This window comes from Grampus griseus, assembly GCF_964374135.1.
Source record: "Grampus griseus genome assembly, chromosome: 3".
Taxonomy (NCBI): domain Eukaryota; kingdom Metazoa; phylum Chordata; class Mammalia; order Artiodactyla; family Delphinidae; genus Grampus; species Grampus griseus.
Window position 1 is genome coordinate 148,482,383 of NC_139019.1, and position 9,353 is coordinate 148,491,735.

General features: G+C 39.6%; 1 pseudogene across 1 annotated transcript; it reads right to left on the reverse strand.

The window, feature by feature from the left end:
- Positions 1-565: 565 nt before the first annotated feature.
- On the reverse strand, positions 566-1,207 carry LOC309820491 (golgin subfamily A member 7-like; annotated as a pseudogene). The gene has a single exon. The product of its transcript is annotated as a golgin subfamily A member 7-like (transcript).
- Positions 1,208-9,353: the final 8,146 nt, after the last annotated feature.

The window sequence follows — 9,353 nt, forward strand, 5'->3', positions numbered from 1 at the left end:
TAATGCAGTAATAACAGAATTCTCAAAAAAAAAAAACCCAAAAAACAAAAACCTGGAAATTGCATTAAATACTGCTTTAATCAGGAATTGCTATAATAAAACAAGTAACATTATACATTATTTTTCCAATGAGCTTTGGTTTGAGAAACTGAACAGCAGAACTTGATCTTTAAGCTTTGAGTCATGGCAAAACTGGTAATTCTCTGAAATCTGGGAGATGCATTAGCAAAACCGGACACAGCCCACCCTTCACCAAAATCCTGGAGAAAAGCATTTTATGAATTTGGGGGAGTAAGACTGAGCACTGGCTAGTTTACGACTTGCTGAAGCCCAAGGAGTGACGAGAACCACTGGCACTGGTGGCAGGTAAGAAATAAACTGTGTTGGGCTGACCAACTGCATATTTTATTAATGGCTTTGAATAAAAAAAGTGAAATGCTTCATTGCGTTTTCTCAAAAACTAATCAAAAGATTACAGAGTCCTACACAATTTGGAGACACAAAGTGGATGCTGAGTGACTAGAGGTCGCTCCAGGTGTGGAATTTTACAAAGTCAGTCCTTGGAGTGAATGGCACTGTGGCTCTGGCAGCAGATACGAAGGAATGATGCTCTGGAGAGGAGGTGGGGGACACTCTGCGGTTGGCCGGTGGACAGGTGAGGGTCCCAGCTGGAGGTGGGCCTTTAATCCTATGGTTTATCTTCCACTACTCATGCCTCTGTCTTTATAAATAGTAATTTCAATAACTCGAAGTCCTCTCTCCATGGGATCTGTCAGGAGGAGGCCTTGGGGAGCATAGATCTTCTCATTCTGCTCTTGAATGTATTTGGAGACTTTCTTCAGAACCTTCTGGTAGTGAGTTTCCATGCACAAGAAGATGGTGTATGCTGTTAGACAAGCCAGGCAGCCTTCAAGATAGGACTGGCCCCCGAGCTTCTCTGCTTCAGCATAAAGATTATTTAGAGTTCGAACTGTTCCTTCAAATTGTTGCCTATCAATCCTGTTCTCCAGCTCCGCGGGGAACTTTGGTCTGGAACTGGCAGTGGGTGCCACTGATGTAGTCTCACTGAATGAAAACCTTCCAGGACACTGGTGCCTGCTGCGGCCTCATGGCGAGGACAGGACGGGCCGCGCCCCCGGGCCCGGCCCCGCGCACCCCAGAGCCCCGTTCGGCCCGGGAAACACGAACCCGCCTCCGCTGCCCTCCAGCGGCTGTCGCACCGCCTACACCTCCACTGCTTTATTCATCCCTTCATATAGATTTAATTGTTTTAAGTTAAATTTGGATTCATTTAAATTATTTTTGGCTTCCTCACTTTTTCTAAGTTTCTCAATTATGATAAAGACCTACCATTTACATAGCAAACAGTTATTTGGGGTGTTTAATAGTTATTTAAGCCATCTTTTTATCCTAGGGAAAGTTAGTAAATTTATGCAGAGTCTGTATTATAAAGTGGAGTATTTTAGGGAAATTTCTGGATAAAGATCAGAGGAGACATTCTCCTTTCCAGGCCCTTAATTAGATACATTATTTTTATATCAGTAAATGAGAGATTCAGAACTCTGAAAATAATTTAGAAGTGTTTTTCAGTGAAGTCCCTTTATATTCTACTCAATATTTGTAGTAATCATCTAGTACCAACATAAGTTCTGCTTTTTGCTGATGCAGTCTCTCTCCCTAAATTGTATCAAAGGCTGGAACTGAAAATGTGGGAGGGAGGAGACAAAAGGTTTTCCCTTAATCAAGCTCCATGTGCACTCCTTGCTTCTTTCCTTGAGGTGAAGGTCCTCTTTTTTTATCCAGGATGATGACAGTGACATCCATTATTTTTGAGGGTACTGAGAGGGTGAGCCTCCTCATTTCTCTTACAATGGCATTACACAGTGGCAGTAATACAGAATTCTCATGAAATGGTACAAGATGTAAGGATAGTAAAATAATTCATAATTTTGTTTCTTCTAGTTATAAGTTAACTACTTCATGAGCCTAGAACAGACTAGGGTTTGTGGTAACATGTTCTTGTGACTGTTTACCAAATCCATCTGTTTCCCGTTGAAGGATACACTGCCTGAGTGAATGGGCCCTGCTTGCCATGCAGTGTCCAAAGGTCCCCCGGCAGCGAGGGTCATGCAACTTCTTTGGAATGCACTGGGCAAATTTTCAGGCTGCTAAATTCTTGGGTAAAGCTTCAAATTTTAGCTTAATACAATTTAAATCATTGTAAAATGAGACATTTACTTGTTTACACTGCAATTTATGCTGCATAAAGTGTTGTGATGAACATGAATGAGGATGTTAGGTTTGCTTCAATGTAAGTTTATATTTATGTGCGTTATACTACTTGACATAGTGAAGTAGTCTGTTTTAATTTATCAAGTGTGTCAATATTTATTAGATTTTAGAAATGAGTCTAATGCTGGCTACAAGCTTGGTCTCACTGTTCTAGAACTGTGGAGTAATGAAGACTCTTACTAAAATGAATGTTCTAGATATTTCCTCTAAATCTTTAAATTTTCATTTAATAATGTATACCTGACTCTTCCTTTCTTCTGCTTGGACCAAAGGCATTTTATTTTTGCCCAATAGTCTAGTATTTGCAACTTCTGTTTTGGAGTCTGCAGTGAGTGTTTCATGCTTAGCTGTGCATGCTGGGGAGGAAAGATATTTTAGTGGTTCAAATTAAGCATTTGGGTGAGTACAGAATAGAGGAGAAACATGTCAGTACTTCAAAATATTATTCAGCCATTTATTCCAGTCATCTGGAGGATTATAGGTGAGTTTTGGAACTATTAGGAAAAACGAATGGGATCTTTTAGCAAAGGAGATAACTAAAATTCAAGACATTTCCCATCTAGTATAAGCTGAAGAAAGGTTAAAATTTGGGGAAAGTTTTGGGTAACCTAGGAGTCTTTGAGAGTAGGCCTATAATACAATGATGAGAGACTAGTCTTGAGTTTGGGAGCCAGGCCTGTGGGAATGGAGGTGGAAACACACTAGTGCATCATTAGTTAAAGGGAGAATGCTTGGCTGGGAAGTGGTATGCCACTGGAGTAGCATCACAAGTTCCTAAGTCAGGGACCATATATCTATGGCAGCTATGTAAATACGCTTCTCAGATTTCCTACTACATAGGGGGACATAATTGACTGATGGCCCACCTGTACTGCATTGTGCATTGACTTATTACATTTGTATGAGGCCCTGCTTCCCAACTAGTTGCTCCTAGCCACTGATTAAGCATGGCAGGGATATTAAGGCAGATACATTTCTGTGAGATGAGCCTCAAAGACTCCCCATTTGCTTCGCTGAAACTTTCTTAGAACCACAGCAGAGAGAGAGTCTAAGACTTTTCCTACCCAACCATCTTTCCTTCCCTCTCTCCCCTGCAGAGATCAGTCCTTCGTCATGCTGGGATGGCTCTCCTAGGCTCCCCTGGCTCTCTCTCTTTTCCCTCCAGGCATTTCTCCAGTAAATACTTGCACATCTAATTCCACCTTGGCATCTGTTTCTGAGAGGACTCAAATGAATGCAAGTGATGTCCAGAGTGGTCTGATAAAGTAGGCAGCAATATGGGGCACTGGGATGGTATATTCACCATCCGGATGGCAACAAGACACTTTCTGAGTGGTATGTGCAATATGGATAGTCCCTGGCACACGGTGGTGGTCCTATTCTTAAAGATCTCAACTGAGGTCACTTGGAAAAACTTCACAGTGGAGTGGAATATCTTCACAGGTGTGATGATCCAAGCATTTGAAAGATATGGGGCAAGTAATGCCTTCAAACATAGTTTAGTTGTCTGGTTACAGCTATGTTGTATTAACACTCTACAGAGAGGATAGTAAAAAACTGTATGTCCATTAACAAGCAGTTAAAGAATAAATGTGAGGACCAGAGTGTCTCTCTGGTAGTTTATTGAAAGGTCTTTATCTGTTGCAGTGGAAGAGCGGACCTTGTTAAGTGGCAGTTAGAGGGTCTAAGAGCTAAAGTTGAAGAGCTCCAGAGGTGAATAAATGATCTGTTAAGGCAGGTCTGCTATGACAAAGTCAAGGCACAGGTTGGGGAAATCTGAGGCCCTGGAATGTGTAATGGCACTATCTAGATATATTTCCCTGAAGATGTTGGCTCTGCAGATTCCCATGAACCCTAGGAATTTGCAAGGTAGTCCACCCTTCCCCTGTGCTGGAAGGTGTTGCAGAAGCCCTTCCCCTTCAAGGCAACAGGTGCCCTTCTCAGGAGCTGCCCTTATCTCCTCTCCTAGCTACTAGGCCATAACTAAGGTTAAATCCTAGGGTAACCCAACTGGAAAAGTGCTAGGCCAGATAAGGCAGGAAAGAGATTATACACAGAAAGAACTCTAAGAATTAGCTAGCATGCAGTGTCATGAGAAAGGAGCATACCCCAGAGATTGGATTTTGAGGTGCCTGATCAAAGTGGCTGAAACGTAAGACTATAGATAATAAAGAATTCATAGACATGGAGGAACTTTCTTGGGATACATGGGAAAAGGGGAATACTCAGGATTCTTGGACACAGGTTCTGAGTTTACTTGGATATCTGGAGCCCCAAAGCATCTTCAAGGCACTCTGATTAGAGTGGGGACATCTCAGGACCAGGTGATAAATGGAATCCTGGTTAAAGTCTGGCTTACAGTGGGCCCACTGGATCTACAAGCTACTCAGTGGTCATTCCCATAGTCCCCAGGAATATACCTGGTATATACCTGGTAGTTGGAGTAATTTCCACGTTGGATACTTGTCATTTGGGGTAAGGGTTCTCATAGTGGGGAAGGACAAGTGGAAATGTCTGAAACTTCCCCCTTTTCCCAACCAAGGTATTAAATAAAAAAAAAAACAAAAAACAAGATCACATTCTGGGGGATGCAGGGAGAGTGGCAGAGATTAGCACCACTATTAAATATCTAAAGGATGCAAGGATGGTGATTCCTATCAGACCTCTGTTAAATATACCACTCTTATCCCTGAAGAAACTAGATGGATCCCGGAGAGTGATCGTAGACTACTGCAGACTTAACCAGTAGCCCTGTTTGCAGCTGCTGTGCTAGATAAATATCATTGGTAGAGCAGGAACATGATGTGTAGCCACTGATGTGGCAAATGCAGTCTTTTCCATCCCAATCAGAGGTCAGAGACAGTTGCATTCACTCAGGGAAGATAGTGTTCATTTAGTTTTGCCTTAGGGCTATGTTAAGTCTCCTGCCTTTCATCATAGTGTAGTCCAAAGAGAGCTGGCCTGCTTGGTCATTCCACAGAACATCACAGTGATCCATTATATTAACAATGCTGATCAGGTAAGTCAAACAATAGATGGCTAGTACTCTGAAAGCCTTGATAATGCACATGTGCTCCAGAGGGTGTGAGAGATAAACTGCAAAGTTTCAAAGACCTGCTTGAATTTTTAGTGAAATCTTAGGATTCCAAAGAAGAAAACTTCAGTGACGTTTTTAGGGTCCAGTGGTCAGGAATATGCCAGGATATCCCCTCCAAAGTAAAAAAAAAAAAAAAAAATGCATGCATCCTGATTCCCTTACCACAGAAATTGAAGCACATGCATGGTGGATGTCTCTGATTCTAGAAAAAAACACATTTCTCACCTAGGAATATTGAACTGGTCCATATATTAGGTGACACAGAACGTTGCCAACTTTGAGTGGGACCCAGTGCAGGAAAGAGATCTGCAATAGGACCAGGCTGTGGTGTAAGCAGTCCTGCTGCTTGGCATAAGATTTGGAAGACCCTATGGTGTTGGAGATATCAGTAGTGGGAAAAGATGTAGTGTGAAGCTTATGAAAAGCTTAACACAGGCCCCATAATAGAATTATAAATCATAGTAGAATGATAAATTTATGTCTACATCAAGAAAGAAAATGCCTTTTGAGAAACAGCTCCAACATGTTTTGGGGCTCTGGTAGAGACAGATTGCTTGATCATGAAGTACCAAGTGACTGTGAATCTGAAACTTCACTTTATGAAAAGAATTCTGTTGAACCCATCTAGTCAAGAAATTGGAGTACCTGCAGCAGACTAACATAAAATGGAAATAGCACATCTGGGAAGGAAGATTAAGCAGGACCAGAGAACACAAACAAGCCACATGAACAGGTAGATCACCTGCATCATTTGTACTAGCTCCCCTCCCCCTGCTTGCACCTATGGCCATATGGGCAGTCTCATACAACCAGTTGAAAGAGCAGGAAAAGTCTGAGCTCTCTTTAGATGGATTGGCTTGATCATGGATGCAAGCCAATATATATGGTGGCAGCATGACAGTCATGTTCCAGAGTGGCCCTGAAAGATACTGGAAAGGGAAAAGAGCAGAGTTGAAAACAACACACCTGATCATCCACTTATTATAGAAGTGACTCACAGTGAGAATCTGTATGAATTCCTGGGCTGTAAGCAAGGGCCTGGCCATCTGATCTGGGGCCTCGTAGGAAAGACTGGAAGATTGGAGACAAGAAGATCTGGGATAGAGGCTTATGGTTAGACATATGGGAAGGGGCACAAAGTGTGAAGATTTTTGTATTACATGCTAACACTCACCAGAAAGCATCCATTCTGTGTGTTTGTTGCTTCACAGCAAATTATCCCCAAATTTAGTGGCTTAAAAAGACACACATTTATTATCTCACAATTTCTATGAACCAGGAATACAGGCACAGCTATACTGAAGGCTCCGCTTCATGGTCTCTCTCAAGGCTGCAAAGTATCAGCTCAGCATGTGTGGTCTTATCTGAAGGCTCAACTGGAGAAAGACCTACTTCCAAGTTCTCTCATTGGTTGTTGGCAGCATTTGGTTCCTAGCTGTTAGCTTATGGCCACCCTCAGTTCCTTGCAATGTGGGCCTCTTCAAAATAGTGAAAGTATTGCCATCACTTTTATCAAGTTATATAAGTTTGAAGCAAGTCACTATGTTTCTTCTGTATTCAAGGGGAAGCAATTACATGAGGATGTGAATACCAAAAGTGGAGATCATTAGTGACCACCTTAGAAATGTACCTACCACAGATTTTTATTTATTAACTCTTAAGAAGATTTAGTGGTCTCTTTAGGGTTTTCAATATACACCTTAAGTTATTCAGCCTACCTTCAAATAACCTTTTAGAGCAATTAAAAATAATAAAAATGTGAAGTATATATTTACACTCATGCCATTTCTAGTGATTTTCATTTATTTATGTTTATTCAAGTTTCTGTCTGCTTTCATCCTGACCGAAGAACTTCCTTTAACACTTCCTGTAGTGCATGTCTGATGGTAATGATTACTCTTATTTTTTGTTTTTCTGAAAAAATTCTTTATTTTGTTTTCATTTTTGGAGAATATTTTCCCTGTTTAGAACTCTGGGCTAACTTTTCTTTTTAAGCATTTTATGGATGATACTCCATTACCTTCTAGATTGCATAGTTTCTGATGAGAAATCTGCTGTTTTTCTGTCTTTGTTCCTTTGTGTGTAAAGTTTCTTTTGTCTCTGTCTGCCATAAAGAGTTTCCTTCTATTTTTGGTTTTCAGTGGTTTGAATATGATGTGTCTAGGTTGTGGTAGTTTGTTTTTTCTTTTTATCCTTCTTGGTGTCCTCTTTTTGGATATTTCTTTTGGTGTTAATACTTTTGGGCAATTCTGGTCATTATCTCTTCCATATTTCTTCCATTCCATTCTTTCTTTCTTCTTTTGGTATCCAAATTATACATATTAGACATTTGGTATTGTCTCACAGATTGTGGATGCTCTGTGCTATTATTTTTCATTCTTTTGTATCTTTGTTTTTCAGTTTGGGCAATTTCTATTGATTTATTTTCATGTTCATCGATTCTTTCCACCACTGTGTTAAGTCTGCTGACGAGCCTTCAGAAGGCATTCTTCATCTCTGTTACTAGCATTGCACTACATTACTAGCATTACAAATTTTTAATTCCAGCATTTTTTTTATTCCTAGCATTTCCACTTGAAAATGGAAATAAAAACTTACAGTTTTTATTTTTCTGATGAAATTCCTTATCTGGCCAATGCATATTGGCAATCTTTCCCACTAGACACTTTGTTCTATTTATCAGACTTATTTTAAATTCTCTGTCTATTAACTCAAACAACAACATCACATATGAATCTTTTTCTTTTGATTGCTTTGTGTGTTGAAGTTTTGTCCTTGCTTCCTCATGTGTCTCTTAATTTTTGGATACATCATCAGTGCTTAATTCTTTTGCTTTTAGGGGAGATAGGGAAGAAAGATCTGAACAGGATTTTGTGCCTTTCTTTCAGTGCTGCTATTTTCCTGTCCAAGTTCTACACTATAAGGGAGGCTGTCTGGGGTCTCTGTTCTGTCTGAGGTCTTTCTTGTGAGCACCTGGGAAGATATGTGTAGAAGACTTGTGAATAGGTGAAAATTCTCATGTCTGTGGTTCTGGGGGATTCATTCTATACTTTCACACTGGCTCACATTAAGCTTTTAGCAATCCATCAGAATTTTAAGCTGAATTGTTCTTACCAATTTGTACAATGTCTGGCATTTACCCTAGGTGAGCAAATGCTAGCACCTTGTTTCTTCTTGGAGGTGCCTGTCTTTCCTTAAATTTCAACTAAATTGTTTGTACTGCTCCCTCAGCAATCTGATGGATTAAAGAAAAACTGTGACTTTGCAGTTACCCAGCTTTCTTTTTGTTATGGTGGGAGTGATGCTCTTTCCAGTTTGGCACATACTAAGCTGAATTCAGAAATTTGGTCCATTTACTCTTAATTGATTATGATTAATTTCATGCTATCATGTCATTATAGCTACTTTGTTCTTGCTTTTTCTACTCAAGATAGCTACATTATAGCTACTTTCTTCTTGCTTTTTCTACTCAAGATAACTATCATACTGAATCCATGCATATGATTTCTTTATTTTGCTTTTTATATAGTTTTATTGCAATTATATGTCTTTTTAAAACTTCATTATAAATCTAGGTGTTTAATTTTCTAATAAGGACATTAGGTTACATATAATCTTTTTAGACTTTTAATATTACATTGGTAAAATTTATGCATATTGTTGACTGTCATCATGGTTCATTTGTTTTATTCAGAACTTTCTAAAAGTCAAGTAAAGTGTGGGGAAATATCCACATTCCTGGGAATAACACAATTTGAGCCCAGATTATCCCACTTTTCCTCATGATCATGATAAACTCATTTACCACTTGCTTAATTTGTTTACTTTTATTGATAATAAATGACAATAACCCTAAAAGAGACCTCTGATTCCTGTGCTTTTAGAAATCTGATTGCATGTATAAAAACATTTTATATTCCTAGAAAAGTTACAGTATAAAATCAAATTAATATATAGACTCCCA